This window comes from Durio zibethinus, chromosome 25 (assembly GCF_047325235.1).
Source record: "Durio zibethinus cultivar Kanyao isolate XHJ-2024 chromosome 25, ASM4732523v1, whole genome shotgun sequence".
Classification (NCBI taxonomy): Eukaryota; Viridiplantae; Streptophyta; class Magnoliopsida; order Malvales; family Malvaceae; genus Durio; species Durio zibethinus.
Window position 1 is genome coordinate 3500724 of NC_143186.1, and position 18065 is coordinate 3518788.

Here is an 18065-nt window from a genome sequence, read left to right on the forward strand (position 1 = left end):
GTAATATTAATTTATTAATATTTTGACAATTAATAAGTAAAAAATTTTAAAATATATGTTTACTGAACAAGTTTAAAAAGTTATAACTATTTGAATAATTATCTATTTTAAATCATTATGATCTTTTGTTTTGTTGTAAAACAATTTTATTAGTTCATATAGGCTTATTCGAAATAAAATAATACTAATTATTAATATTCTAAAAATTAATGACTAAGAGATTTAAAAAATGAATCTGTTTACCAAACAAGTTTAAATAGTTATGACTATTTAAACAATTATCTATTTGAATTCATTATAACCTTTTATTTTGTCATAAAACAATTGTTTCTGTTCATACAAGCTTATTTTGAATAAAATAATATAAATTTATTAATATTCCAAAAATTAATAAGTAGAAATTTAAAAAATAAATATATTTTCTAAACACGTTCAAATAGTTTTGACTATTTGAGCAATTATCTATTTCAAATAGTTATGACCTTTTGTTTTATCATAAATCAATTATTTCTGCTTATACAAGCTTATTTGAAATAAAATAATACTAATTTATTGATATTCCAAACATTAATAAGTAAAAAATTTTAAAAATAAATATATTTACTAAGCGAGTTCAAATAGATTTGGCTATTTGAATAATTATCTATTTAAAGTTGTTATGAAATTTTGTTTTGTTATAAAACAATCGTTTCAGTTCATAAAAACTTATCCAAAATAAAATAATGCTACTTTATTAATATTTCAAAAATTAATAGGCAAGAGATTTAAAAACTAAAGTTATTTTCTGAAGTAGTTCAAATATTTATGATTATTTGAACAAATATCAGTCTCCAATTGTTATGATCTTTATTTTGTCATAAAATAATTGTTTCTAATCATACAAGCTTATTCAGATAAATATAATACTAATTTAATAATATTCCAAAAACTAATAAGACATTTAAAAAATATATGTATTTGCCAAACCAGTTTAAATAGTTAACACTATGCGAATGATTATCTATTTCAAATCATTCTAACCTTTTGTTTAGTCATATAATAATTGTTTTAGTTCATATAAGCTTATTTGAAATAAAATAATACTAATTTATTAACATTCAAAAAATTAATAAGCAAAAGATTTGAAAAAATAATTCTACTTATCAAACAAGTTCAAATAGTTATGAATGTTTGAATAATTATCAATTTAAAATCGTTATGACTTCTTGTTTTGTCCTAAAATAATAGTTTTTGTTTATAAAAGCTTATCCAAAATAAAATAATACTACTTTATTAATATTTTGAAAGTTAATAAGTAAGAGAAATAAAAAATAAATTAGTTTATTGAATCAGTTCAATTAATTATGGCCATTTCGACAACTATCTATTTCAAATCGTTATTACCTTTTGTTTTGCCACAAAACAATTGTTTTTAACATACAAGCTTATTCAAAATAAAATAATACTAATTTACTAATATTTCAAGAATTAATAAGGGATCTAAAAAATAAATATGTTTACCATACTAGTTTAAATAGTTATAACTATTTGAATAATTATCTATTTCAAATTGTTAGAACTTTTTATTCTATCATAAAATAATTGTTTCCGTTTGTACAAGCTTATTCAGAATAAAATAATGCTAATTTAGTAATATTTTTAAAATTAATAACTAAGATATTTAAAAAATAAATCTATTCGTTGAACCAGTTTAAACAATTAAGACTATATGAATAATTATCTATTCAAATCATTATGACCTTTTATTTTGCCACAAAATAATTATTTCTATTTATACAAGTCTATTCAGAATAATATAATATTTATTTATTAGTATTTAAAAAATTAATATGAGATTTAAAAAATAAATTTATTTATTAAATATATTCAAATAGTTATAATTGTTTGAATAATTATCAATTCTATTTCAAATCGTTATGACGTTTTGTTTTATCATAAAACAATTGCTTCTTTCATACAAGCTTATTTCGAATAAGGTAATATAAATTTATTAATATTCCAAAAATTAATAAATAGAAATTTAAAAAATAAATCTATTTTCTAAACATGTTCAAATAGTTATGACTATTTGAACAATTATCTATTGCAAATAGCTATGACCTTTTTTTTTGTTATAAACCAATTGTTTCTATTTATACAAGCATATTCGAAATAAAATAATATTAATTTATTAATATTCTAAAAATTAATAAGTAAAAGGTTTAAAAAATAAATTTATTTACCGAGCAAGCTCAAATAGTTATGATTGTTCGAACAATTATTTATTTCAAATAGTTTTGATCTTTTGTTTTGCCATAATATAATTGTTTCTATTCATACAAGTTTATTTAGAATAAAATAATACTAATTTTTAATATTTTGAGGATTAATATGTAGGAGATTTAAAAAATAAATATGTTTACCAAACAAGTTCAAATATTCGTGTCCATTTGAACAATTATCTATTTCAAATCATTAAGACCTTTTGTTTTGTTGTAAAACAGTTGGTTCTGTTCATATAGAATTATTTAAAATAAAATAATAATGATTTATTAATATTTTGAAAATAAATAAGAGATTTAAAAACTAAATCTATTACCAAATTAGTTTAAATAGTTATTACTATTTGAACAATTATCTATTTCAAATCGCTATGATCTTTATTTTATCATAGAACAATTGTTTATTTTTTCAAATAAGCTTATTCGGATTAAGATAAAATTAATTTAATAATAAAAAATAAATCTGTCATGCCAAACTAGTTTAAATAGTTAAGACTATTAGAATAATTATCTATTTCAAATTGTTATGACCCTTTGTTTAGTCATCAAAACAATTATTTCAATTCATACAAGCTTATTAGGAATAAAATAATACTTATTAGTTAACATTAGAAAAATTAATAAGTAAGAGATTTAGAAAAATAAATCTATTTACCAAACAAGCTCAAATAGATATTATTGTTTGAACAATTATCTATTTAAAATCATTATAACCTTTTGTTTTGTCATAAAACAATTGTTTCAGTTTATAAAAACTTATCCAAAATAAAATAATACTACTTTATTAATATTTCAAAAATTATTAAGCAAGAGATTTAAAAATTAAAATTATTTTTCAAACCAATTCAAATAGTTGCAACTATTCGAATAACTATCAATCTCAAATCGTTATGATATTTGTTTTGTCATAAAAAATTGCTTCTGATCATACAAGCTTATTTGGATAAATATAATACAAATTTAATAATATTTTAAAAATTAATAAGTAAGAGATTTAAAAAATAAATGTGTTTGTTGAATCAGTTCAAATGGTTAAAATTATTGGAATAATTATCTATTTCAATTCATTTTAACCTTTTGTTTAGTCATACAAGCTTAATCAAAATAAAATAATACTAATTTATTAACATTCAAAAAATTAATAAGCAATACATTTGAAAAAATAAATTTGTTTACTGAACAAGTTTAAATAGTTATAAATATTTGAACAATTATCTATTTAAAATCGTTATGAACTTTTGATTTATCAAAAAACAATTGTTTCAATTCATAAAAGCTTATCCAAAATAAAATAGTACTACTTTATTGATATTTAAAAAATTAATAAATAAGATATTTAAAAAATAAATCAATTTATTGAATCAGTACAAATATTTATGGCTACTTAAAACATTATCTATTTTAAATCATTATTACCTTTTGTTTTTCATAAAATAATTGTTTTTCAACATACAAGCTTATTTGAAATAGAATCATTATTACCTTTTGTTTTATCATAAAACAATTGTTTTTCAACCTACAAGCATATTTGAAAAAAAAAACTAATTTATTAATATTTCGACAACTAGTAAGGGATTTAAAAAATAAATCTATTTATCAAATTAGTTCAAATAGTTATGACTATTTGAACAATTATCTATTTCAAAATGTTATAACCTTTTGTTCTATCATAAAACAATTATTTATGTTCATACAAGCTTATTCGAAATAAAATAATACTAATTTAATAATGTTATGAAAATTCATAACTAAAAAATTTTAAAAATAAATCTGTTTGTTGAATCAGTTCTAACAGTTAAGACTATATGAACAATTATCTATTTCAAATCGTAATGACCTTTTGTTTTGTCATCAAACAATTATTTCAACTTATATAACTTTATTTGGAATAAAATAAAACTAATTTGCTAATAGTTCAAAATTTTATAAGAGATTTAAAAAATAATTCTATTTACTAAACCAGTTCAAATAAGTATAACTATTTGAATAGTTATCTATTTCAAATCGTTATTACATTTTGTTTTGTCATATAACAATTGTTTTTGTTCATATAAATTTGTTTAAAATAAAATAATACTAATTTATTAATATTTAAAAAATTAATCATTTAGAGATTTAATAAGTAAATCCGTTTACCAAACCATTTCAAATAGTTTTGGCTATTTGAATAATTAGCTATTTCAAATCATTATAACCTTTTGTTTTGTCATCAAATAGTTGGTTCTATTCATACTATTTTATTTAGAATAAAATAATACTAATTTAATAATATTCTAAAACTTAATAACCAATCAAATAAAAAATAAATCTAATTGCTAAACCAGTTCAAATAGTTAAGATTATATGAATGATTATCAATTCCAAATCATTTTGACCTTTCGTTTTGTCATAAAACAATTTTTTTGTTCGTACAAGCTTATTCGGATTAAAATAATACAAATTAATAATATTTTGAAAATTAATAAGTAAGAGATTTGAAAAATAAAATTATCTGTGATTAAGACTATTATAAAAATTATCTTTTTCAAATCATTCTAACCTTTTGTTTAGTCATAAAACAATTGTTTAAGTTCATACAAGCTTATTCAGAATAAATTAATACTAATTTATTAACATTCAAAAAATAACAATTGTCTATTTAAAATCATTATGACCTTTTGTTTAGTCATAAAACAATTGTTTCAGTTAGTACAAGCTTATATGGAATAAATTATATTATTTGATTAATATTTCTAAAATTAATAAGTAAGAGATTTAAAAAATAAATTTGTTTATCGAATAAGTTAAAATAATTATGACAATTTGAACAATTATCTATTTCAAATCATTATGATCTTTGTTTTGTTATAAAACAATTGTTTTTTATCATACAAGCTTGTTTGAAATATTAAAATAATACTAATTTATTAATATTTCAAAAATTAATAAGCAAAAGATTTAAAAATTATTTGGTTTATTGAACCAATTCGAATAGTTATGACTAATTGAACAATTATCAATCTCAAATCATTATGATCTTTGTTTTTTCATAAAACAATTGTTTCTGATCATAGAAGCTTATTCAGTTAAAAATAATACTAATTTAATAATATTCTAAAACTTAATAAGTAAGAGATTTAAAAAATAAATGTGTTTATCACACCAGTTCAAATAGTTAAAACTATTAGAATAATTATCTATTTCAAATCGTTATGACATTTTTCTAGTCATAAAATATTTGTTTCATATCATACAAGTTTATTAGGAATAAAATAATCCTAATATATTAACATTCAAAAAATTCATAAGCAAGAGACTTGAAAAAATAAATTTGTTTACCAAACAAGCTCAAATAGTTATGACTATTTGAACAATTACTCTTTTAAAATTGTTATGACTTTTTGTTTTATCATAAAACAATCGTTTTAGTTCATAAAATTTTATCCAAAATAAAATCATACTAATTTATTTATATTTCAAAAATTAATAAGCAAGAAATTTAAAAAAATAAATCTATTTTTCTGAACAAATTCAAATTGTTATGACTATTTGAACAATTGTATATTTAAAATAGTTATGACTTTTTGTTTTGTCATAAAATAATTGTTTCAGTTCATACAAGCTTATTCAAAAAATAATAATAATAATAATTTATTAATATTTTGAAAATTAATAAGTAACTTAAAAAGTGAATCTATTTACTGAATTAGTTTAAATAATTATGACCATTTCAACAATTATCTATTTTAAATTGTTATGAACTTTTGTTTTGTCATAACACAATTGTTTTTCATCATACAGACTTATTCGGAATAAAATAATACTAATTTGTTAATATTTCAAATTTTAATAAGTAGGAGATTTAAAAAATAGATCTGTTTACCAAACCAGTTCCTATTTGAGTAATTACCTATTTCAAATCGTTATAACCTTTTGTTCTGTTATAAAATAATTGTTTCAGTTCATACAAGTTTATTCAAAATAAAATAATACTAATTTAATAATATTCTAAAAATTAATAACTAAGAGATTTAAAAAATAAATCTATTTGCTGAAGCAGTTCAAACAGTTAAGACTGCAAGAACAATTATCTATTTCAAATTATTATGACCTTTTTGTTTCATCATAAAACAATCATTTTAGTTCATACATGTTTATTTGATATAAAATGATATTAATTTATTGATATTCTGAAAAAAAAAAATAAGTGATTTAAAAAGTGAATTTGTTTACCACATTATTTCAAATAATTATGGCCATTTCAACAATTATCTATTTCAAATCGCTATTACCTTTTGTTTGGTCATATAACATATTTTTTTATCATTCAAGCTTTTTTGAAATAAAATGAAACTAATTTATTAATCTTTAAAAAATAAATCTATTTACCGAACCAGTTTAAAAAGTTTGACTATTTAAACAATTGTATGCTTTAAATTGTTATAACCTTTTATTCTGTCATAAAACAATTATTTTTGTTCATACTAGTTTATTTGGAATAAAAAATAACTAATTTAATAATATTTCAAAATTAATAACTAAGAGAATTAAAAATAAATTTGTTTACCAAACTAGTTTAAATATTTAAGACTATGATAACAATTATCTATTTCAAAATGTTATGACCTTTTGTTTTGTCATAAAACATTTTTTTTCAATTCATACTAGCTTATTTGGAATAATATAAAATGAATTTATTAATAGTTCAAAAATTAATAAATAAGAGATTTTAAAAAAATAATTCTATTTACCTAACCAATTCAAATAATTATAACTATTTGAACAATTATCGATTTCAAATCATTATGACCTTTTATTTTATCATGAAACAAATGTTTTTGTTCATATAAGTTTGTTTGGAATAAAGTAATACTAATCTATTAATATTTCAAAAACTAATAAGAGATTTAAAAAAAATAAATCTATTTATCAAAGTAGTTCAAATAATTATGACTATTTGACAAATTATTTATTTCAAATTGTTATGATTTTTTGTTCTATTATAAAATAATTGTTTCTATTCATACAAGCTTATTTGGATTAAAATATACTAATTTATTAATATTTTGACAATTAATAGGTAAAGAATTTTAAGAATAAATATGTTCACATAACTAGATCAATTAGTCATGACTATATGAATAATTATCTATTTGAAATCGTTATAACCTTTTTGTTTTTATCATAAAAGAATTGTTTCAATTCATATAAGTTTATTTGAAATAAAATAATACCAATTTATTAATATTCTAAAAATTAATAATTAAGAGATTTAAAAAATGAATTTGTTTATCGAACAAGTTTAAATAATTATGACAATTTAAGTAATTATCTATTTGAAATCGTTATAACCTTTTATTTTGTCATAAAATAATTTTTCTGTTCATACAAGCTTATTTCAAATAAAATAACATAAATTTATTAATATTAAACAATTAATAAGTAAAAGATTTAAAATATAATTTTTTTTATCGAATAAGTTCAAATTGTTATTGCTTTTTGCTTTGCCATAAAACAATTGTTTCTATTCATACAAGTTTATTCATATTAAAATAATATTAATTTATTAATATTTTGACAACTAATAAGTAAAAAGATTTTTAAAGTAAATATGCTTACCAAACAAATTCAAATAGTCATAACTATTTCAATAATTATTTATTTCAAAATGTTATAACCTTTTGTTTCATATAAAATAATTGTATTAGTTCATATAGGCTTATTTGAAATAAAATAATAGTAATTTATTAATATTTTGAAAATTATTGAATAAGATACTTAAAAAATGAATCTGTTTACAGAATAAGTTCAAATAGTTATGACTATTTGAACAATTATCTATTTCAAATCATTATGAATTTTCGTTTTGTTATAAAACAATTATTTCTATTCATACAAGCTTATTCCAAATACAAAAATATTAATTTATTAATTTTCCTAAAATTAATAAGTAAAAATTTAAGAAATAAACCTATTTTTTTCAACACATTCAAATAATTATGACCCTTTCTTTTGTCATAAACCAATTGTTTTCGTTCATATAAGCATATTCAAAATAAAATAATACTAGTTTATTAATATTCCAAAAATTAATAAGTAAAAGATTTAAAAAATAAATATATTTACCGAGCAAGTTCAAATAGTTATAACTATTTGAACAATTATTTGTTTTAAATAGTTATGTTCTTTTGTTTTGTCATAAAACAATTGTTTCTATTTATACAAGTTTATTCAGAATAAAATAATACTAATTTATTAAAATTCTGAAAATTAATAGGTAGGAGATTTGAAAAATAAATTTGTTTACCGAATAAGTTCAAATAATCATGTCCATTTGAACAATTATCTATTTCAAATCGTTATGACCTTTTGTTTTATCATAAAACAATTGTTTCTATTCATGCAAAATTATTCAAAATAAAATAATATTGATCTATTAATATTTTCAAAATTAATAAGAGATTTGAAACCTAAATCTGTTTATCGAAACAGTTCAAATAGTTATGATTATTTAAATAATTATCTATTGCAAATCATGATGATTTTTATTTTGTCATAAAACAATTGTTTCTATTTATACAAGCTCATTCAAAATAACATAATTCTAATTTATTAATATTCCAAATATTAATAAGTACGAGATTTAAAAAATGAATCTGTTTATCGAACAAGTTCAAATAGTTATAGACTATTATAACAATTATCTATTTCAAATCATTCTAACCTTTTGTTTAGTCATAAAATAATTATTTCAGTTTATACAAGCTTATTTAGAATAAAATAATACTAATTTATTATCATTCAAAAAATTAATGAGCAAGAGGATTAAATAAATAAATCAATTTATCAAACTCAAATAGATTTGACTATTTGAACAATTATCTATATAAAGTTGTTATGACCTTTTGTTTTACCATAAAATAATTGTTTCAGTTCAAAAAAACTTTTTTAAAAAACTACTTTATTAATATTTCAAAAATTAATAAGCAAGAAATTTAAAACTAAAGCTGTTTTTCAAACCAGTTAAAATAGTTATGACTATTTTAACATATATCAATCTCAAATCGTTATGATCTTTGTTTTCCCATAAAATAATTGTTTTTTATTGTACAAGCTTATTCGAATAAAAATAATATAAAATTAATCATAATCTGAAAATCAATAGGAGGTTTAAAAAAGAAATGTGTTTGCTAAACTAGTTCAAATAGTTAAGACTATTAGAATAATTATCTATTTCAAATCGTTCTGACCTTTTATTTAGTCATATAATAACTGTTGCAGTTCATACAAGCTTATTCAAAATATAATAATTCTAATTTATTAACATTTGAAAAATTAATAAGAGATTTGAAAAAATAAACGTATTTACTGAATAAGTTCAAATAGTTATGACTATTTGAACAATTATTCATTTAAAATTATTATGACCTTTTGTTTTGTCATAAAACAATTGTTTTAGTTTATAAAAGCTTATCCAAAATAAAATAGTACTACTTTGTTAATATTTTGAAAGTTAATGAGTAAAAGATTTGAAAATAAATCAATTTATTGAATCAATTCAAATAATTATAGCTATTTGAACAACTATCTATTTCAAATCATTATTAGCTTTATTTTGTCATAAAACAATTGTTTTTCAACATACAAGCTTACTAGCGAAAAAATAATACTAATTTACTAATATTTTAAGAATTAATAAGAGATTTAAAAAATAAATTTGTTTACCATACTAGTTCAAATAGTTATGACTATTTGAACAATTATCTATTTCAAATTGTTATAACCTATTTTTCTATCACAAAACAATTGTTTCTATTCCTATAAGCTTATTCAAAATAAAATAATACAAATTTAGTAATATTCTAAAAATTAATAACTAAGAGATTTAAAAAATAAATTCAATTTGCCAAACTAGTTCAAATAGTTAAGACTACATAAACAATGTTTATTTCAAATTGTTATGACCTTTTATTTTGTCATAAAACAATTATTTCAGCTCATACAAGCTTATTCAGAATTGAATAAAACTAATTTATAAATATTTCAAAATTTATAAGTAAGAGATTTAGAAAATAATTCTATTTACCGAACTAGTTCAAATAATTATAACTATTTGAACAATTATCCATTTCAAAATGTTATTACTTTTTGTTTTTTCATAAAATAATTATTTTTGTTAATATAAGTTTGTTTGAAATAAAATAATACTAATTTATTATTATTTAGAAGATTAATTAGTAAGAGATTTAAAAAGTAAATCTATTTACTAAACCATTTCAAATAGCTTTGACTATTTGAATAATTATCTATTTCAAATGGTTATAACCTTTTATTTTGTCATCAAACAATTGGTTCTGTTCATACAATTTATTTGAAATAAAATAATACTAATTTAAAAATATTCTAAAACATAATAACCAAGAAAACTAAAAAATAAATCTAATTGCGAAACCAGTTCAAATAGTTAAGGCTATATGAATGATTATTTATTTCAAATCATTTTGACCTTTTCTTTAATCGTAAAACAATTGTTTTATCCGTGCAAGTTTATTCTGATTAAAATAATACTAATTTAATAATATTTCAAAAATTAATAAGTAAAATATTTAAAAATAAATTTATTTATCAGATGAATTCAATTGGTTAAGACTATTAGAGCAATTATCTATTTCAAATCATTTTGACCTTTTGTTTAGTCATAAAACAATTGTTTCAGTTCATACAAGCTTATTCAAAATAAATTAATACTAATTTATTAACACTCGAATAATTAATAAGAAAGAGAATTAAAAAAATAAATATGTTTGCTGAACAAATTTCAAATCATTATGACCTTCTATTTATTCATAAAATAATTGTTTTAGTTCATACATTCTTATTTGAAATAAAATAATACTAATTTATTAACATTCAAAAAATTAATAAGCAAGAAATTAAAAAAATAAATCAGTATACCAAACCAGTTCAAATAGTTATGACTATTTAAACAATTATCTATTTAAAATCATTATAACTTTTTTATCATAAGACAATTATTTCAATTCATAAAATCTTATCAAAAATAAAATAATATTACCTTATTAATATTTCAAAAATTGATAAGTTAGAGATTTAAAAAATAAATTAGTTTATCAAATCAGTTTAAATAATTATGGCCATTTGTATAATTATCTATTTTAAATCGTTCTAAACTTTTATTGTCATAAAACAATTGTTTTTCATCATACAAGCCTATTCGGAATAAAATAACACTAATTTTTTAATATTTCAAAAATTAATAAGTAGGAGATTTAAAAAATAAATTTGTTTACTGAATCAGTTCAAATAGTTATTACTATTTGAACAATTATATATTTCAAATTGTTATAACCTTTTGCTCTACCATAAAACAATTATTTCTATCCATATAAGTTTATTTAGAATAAAATAATACTAATGTAATAATATTTTAAAAATTAATAACTAAGAAATTTAAAAATAAATTTGCTTATCGAACCAGTTCAAATTGTTAAAGCTATATGAACAATTCTTTATTTCAAATTGTTTGACCATTTATTTTGCCGTAAAAAATTTTTTTTTAGTTTTTACTAAATTATTCAGAATAAAATAAAATAAATTTATTAATATTTTAAAAATTAATAAGTAAGAGATTTAAAAAATAATTTTGTTTACCGAACCAATTCAAATAATTATCACTATTTGAACAATTATATATTTCAAATTGTTATGACCTTTTGTTTTGTCATAAAACAAATGTTTTTGTTCATATAAAATTGTTCAAAATAAAATAATATTAATTTATTAATATGAAAATTAATAAGTAAGAGATTTAAAAAATAAATCTGTTTGCTAAACTAGTTGAATTACTTATAACTATTTGAACAATTATTTATTTCAAATCATTATGATAATTTGTTTTGTCATAAAACATTTTTTTATTCATGTTGTATTATTTGGAATAAAGTAATGCTAATTTATTAATATTCTAAAAATTAATAACAAATTTAAAAATTGAACCTGACTGGTTAAAATAGTTATGATTGTTGGAACAAATAGCTATTTCAAATCGTTATGACTTTTTATTTTATCACAAAACAATTGTTTCTATTCATACAAGCTTATTTGAAATAACATAATTCTAATTTATTAATATTCCAAAAATTAATAAGTAAGATATTTAAAAATGGATCTATTTACTGAACAAGTTTAAATAATTATGAATATTTGAATAATTATCTATTTCAAATTGCTAAAACCTTTTGTTTTGCCATAAAATATTTTTTTCTATTCATACAAGCTTATTTCAAATAAAATAATATAAATTTATTAAAATTCAGACAATTAATAAGTAAAAAATTTTTAAAATAAATCAGTTTACTAAATAAATTCAAATAGTTATGACTATTTGAACAATTATTTATTTCAAATCATTATAACTTTTTGTTTTGTCATAAAAGAATTGTTTTTCTTCATGCAAGCTTATTCAGATTAAAATAATATTAATTTCTTCATATTTTGACTATTAATAAGTAAAAGATTTTAAAAATAAATATGTTTACCGAATAAGTTCAAATAATCAAGCTATTTGATTAATTATCTATTTCAAATCATTATGACCTTTTGTTCCATCATAAAATAATTGTATCAATACATATAGGCTTAATCGAAATAACATAATACTAATTATTAATATTTCAAAAATTATTAAGAGATTTAAAAAATGAATCTGTTTACTGAACAAGTTCAAATAGTTATGACTATTTGAATAATTATTTATTTTAAATCATTATGACTTTTTGTTTTCTCATAAAATAATTGTTTCTATTCATACAAGCTTATTTTGAATAAAATAATATAAATTTATTAATATATCAAAAATTAATAAGTAAAAATTTAAAAATAAATATATTTTCTAAACACGTTCAAATAGTTTTGACTATTTGAATAATTATCTATTTAAAAAACTAATGACCTTTTGTTTTGTCATAAACCAATTATTTATGTTCATACAAGCTCTTTCAAAAAAAAAATAATACTAATTTATTAATATTCCAAAAATTAGTAAGTAAAAGATTTAAAAAATAAATATGTTTACCTAGCTAGGTCAAATAGTTATAACTATTTGAATAATTATTTATTTCAAATAATTATGATAGTTTGTTTTGTCATCAAATAATTGTTTCTATTCATACAAGTTTATTTGGAATAAAATAGTACTAATTTATTAATATTCTAAAAATTAATAAGTAAGAGATTTAAAAAATAAATCTGTTTACCGTACAATTTGAATAGTCATATCCATTTATATAATTGTCTATTTCAAATCATTATGACATTTTGTTTTGTCATTAAGTAATTGTTTTTGTTCATAAAGAATTATTTAGAATTAAAATAATATTGATTTATTAATATTTTGAAAATTAATAAGAGATTTAGAAAAAAAATTTGTTTACCTAACCAGTTCAAATAGTTATGACTATTTGAACAATTATCTACCTTAAATCATTATGATCTTTATTTTGTCATAGAACAATTATTTCATTTCATATAAGTTTATTCGGATTAAAATAATATTAATTTAATAATATTTCAAAAATTAATACATAAGAAATTTAAAAAATAAATGTGTTTATCGAACCAGTTTAAATAGTTATGACTATTAGAACAATTATCTGTTTCAAATCGTTCTGACCTTTTGTTTAGTCATAAAACAATTATTTTAGTTCATACAAACTTATTCGAAATAAAATAATACTAATTTATTAACTTTCAAAAAATCAATAAGCAAGAGATTTGAAAAAAAATAAATACGTTTATAGAACAAGTTCAAATAGATATGAATATTTGAATAATTATCTATTTAAAATAGTTTTGACCTTTTGTTTTGTCATAAAATAATTGTTTCAGTTCATAAAAACATATTCGAAATAAAATAATACTACTTTATTAATATTTCAAAAATTATTAACCTAAAGATTTAAAAACGAAAGTTGTTTTCCAAATTAGTTCAAATGTCACAAGTATTTGAATAAATATCAATCTCAAATCATTATGATCTTTGTTTTGTCATAAAACAATTATATCTAATCATACAAGCTTATTCGGATAAAAATAATATTAATTTAATAATATTTCAAAATTAATAAGTGATTTAAAAAATAAATGTGCTTGTCAAATTAGTTCAAATAGTTAAGACTATTAGAATAATTATCTATTTCAAATCATTCTGACCATTTGTTTAGTCATCAAATAATTGTTTTAGTTCATACAATTTTATTCAAAATAAAATAATAGTAATTTATTAACATTCAAAAAATTAATAAACATAAGATTTGAAAAAATAAATCCGTTTACCAAACAAATTCATATAGTTATGATTTTTTAAACAATTATCTATTTAAAATCGTTATGAACTTTTGTTTAGTTATAAAACAATTGTTTCAATTTATAAAAATATCTCCAAAATAAAATAATACTACTTTGTTAATATTTCAAAAATTAATAAGTAAGAGATTTAAAAAACAAAATTAGTTTGTCGAATAAGTTCAAATAGTTATGGCCTTTTGTACAATTGTCTTTTTCAATTTGTTATTACCTTTTTTGTAATAAAATAATTGTTTTTCATCATACAAGCTTATTTGAAATAAAATTGTTATTACCTTTTGTTCTGTCAAAAAACAGTTATTTTTCAATATACAAACTTACTTGAAATAAAATAATACTAATTTATTGATATTTCAAGAACCAGTAAGAGATTAAAAAATAAATTTGTTTATCAAACTAGTTCAAATAGTTATTACAATTTGAAAAATTATATATTTTAAATTGTTTTAATCTTTTGTTCCATCATAAAGCAATTATTTCTACTCATACAAGTTTATTTGGAATAAAATAATACTAATTTAATAATATTCAAAAAATTTATAACTAAGAGATTGTAGAAATAAATTTGTTTACCAAAGCAATTTAAACAGTTAAGATTATATAATTAATTACCTATTTCAAATCATTATGACCTTTTATTTTATCATAAAATAATTATTTCAACTTAGACAAGTTTATTTGAAATAAAATAAAACTAATTTATTAATATTTCAAAAATTTATAAGTAAGAGATTTAAAAAATAATTCTATTTATCGAACTAGTTCAAATAATTATAACTATTTGAACAACTATCTATTTCAAATCGTTATTACATTTTGTTTTGTTATAAAACAATTATTTTTGTTCATATAAGTTTGTTCAAATATGAAATAATACTAATTTATTAATATTTAAAAAATTAATCAGTAAGATTAAAAAGTAAATCTGTTTACCAAACCATTTTAAAGAGTTTTGACAATTTGAATAATTATCTATTCAAATTATTATAACCTTTTCGTTTTGTCATCAAATAATTGGTCTATTCATACTATTTTATTCAAAACTAAATAATACTAATTTATCAATATTATAAAATTAATGAGCTGGAGACTTAAAAAATTAATTTGTTTGTCGAACAAGCTCAAATAACATGACCATTTGAAATATTACCTATTTTAAATTGTTATAACATTTTGCTGTGTCATAAAATAATTATTTTAATTCATATAAAATTATTCAAAATAAAATAATACTAATTTATTAATAAGAGATTTAAAAACTAATTCTATTTACCATTCTAGTTCAAATAGTTATGACTACTTGCACAATTATTTATTTCAAATCATTATGATTTTTGTTTTGTCATAAAACAATTGTTTCTGTTCATACAAGCTTATTTAGAGTAAAATATTGCTAAACTAATAATATTCTAAAATTAATAAGTAAGAGATTTAAAGAATAAATGTGTTTGTCAAACCAATTTAAATGTTATGACTATTTGAATAATTATTTATCTTAAATTGTTATGACTTTTTATTTTGTTATTTCTTACTTATTATTTTAGGAAATATTTTTTAAATTTCTTACAAAACGTTATTCAGTTCACACAAGCTTATTTGAAATAAAAAATAATTGTTTTATGATAAAAAAAAATCATAACAACTTAAAATAAATAATTATTCAAATAGTCATAACTATTTGAACTTTTTCAGTAAACAGATTTATTTTTTAAGTCTTTTACTTATTAACTACTTCAATATTAACAAATTTGTATTATTTTATTTGAAATAAGCTTGTATGAATAGAAAAAATTATTTTATGACAAAACAAAAGGTTATAGCGGTTTGAAATAGATAATTATTCAAATAGTCATAACTATTTGAACTTGTTCAGTGAACAGATTCATTTTAAATCTCTTACGTATTAATTTTTGAAATATTAATAAATTAAGATTATGTTATTTCAAATAGGCTTGTACGAACAGAAGCAATTGTCTTGCAATAAAACAAAAGGTTATAATGATTTAAAATAGATAATTGTTCCAACAGTCATAATTATTTGCACTGCTTAGGCCAACAAATTCATTTTTTAATCCATTACTTATTAATTTCAGAATATTAATAAATTAGCATTACTTTATTCTGAATAAGAATGTATGAACAAAAACAATTGTTTTATGACAAAACAAATGGTCATAGCGATTTGAAATAAATAATTTTTCAAATAGTTAAAACTAATTGAACTGGTTTAGCAAACAAATTTATTTTTTAATTCTCTTACTTATTAATTTTCAAAATATTAATAAATTAATATTATTTTATTTTGAACAAACTTATTTGAATAAAAACATTTCTTTTATGACAAAACAAAAGGTCATAATGATTTGAAATAGAAAATTGTTCAAATAGTCATAATTATTTGAACTAGTTCAACAAAGAAAATTATTTTTTTAAGCCTTTTACTGATTAATTTTTGAAATATTAATAAATTTGTCTTATTTTATTCTTAATAAGTTAGTAACAACTAAAAAAATTTTTTTACGACAAAACAAAATGTCATAACATTTGAAATAAAGAATTGTTCATATGGCCTTAACTATTTGAATTGGTTCAGCAAACAAATTTATTTTTAAAAACTCTTAGTTATTAATTTTTAAAAGATTATTACATTAGTATTTTTTTATATAGAATAAACTTGTACGAATAGAAATAATTGTTTTATGACAGAACAAAAGGTTATAAGAAATTAAAATATATAATTGTTCAAATAGTCATAATCATTTGATCTGGTTCGATAAACATATTTAATTTTTTAAATCTCCTACTTATTAATTTTTGAAATATTAATAAATTGGTATTATTTTATTCTGAATTGGCTAGTATGATGAAAAAGAATTGTCTTATGACAAAACAAAAGTTCATAACGATTTGAGATAGATAATTGTTCAAATGGCCATAATTATTTGAACTAATTCGATAAACTGATTTATGTTTTGAATCTCTAACTTATCAATTTTTAAAATATTAATAAAGTAATATTATTTTATTTTGGATAAACTTTTATAAACTGAAACAATTGTTTTATGGTAAAATAAAAAGTCATAATGATTTTAAATAGATAATTATTCAAATAATTATAACTATTTGAACTTGTTCGGTAAACAGATTTATTTTTTAAAAATTTTTTCTTATTAATTTTTTAAATGTTAATAAATTAGTATTATTTTATTTTGAATAACCATATATGAATTGAAACAATAATTTTATGACTAAACAAAAGGTCAAAACAATTTAAAATAGATAATTATTATAATAATGTTAACTATTTGAACTGGATCGACAAACACATTTATTTTTTAAATTTTTACTTATTAATTTTTAGAATATTATTAATTTAGCAATATTTTACTCTGAATAAACTTGTATGAATAGAAACAAATGTTTTAGGACAAAACAAAGATC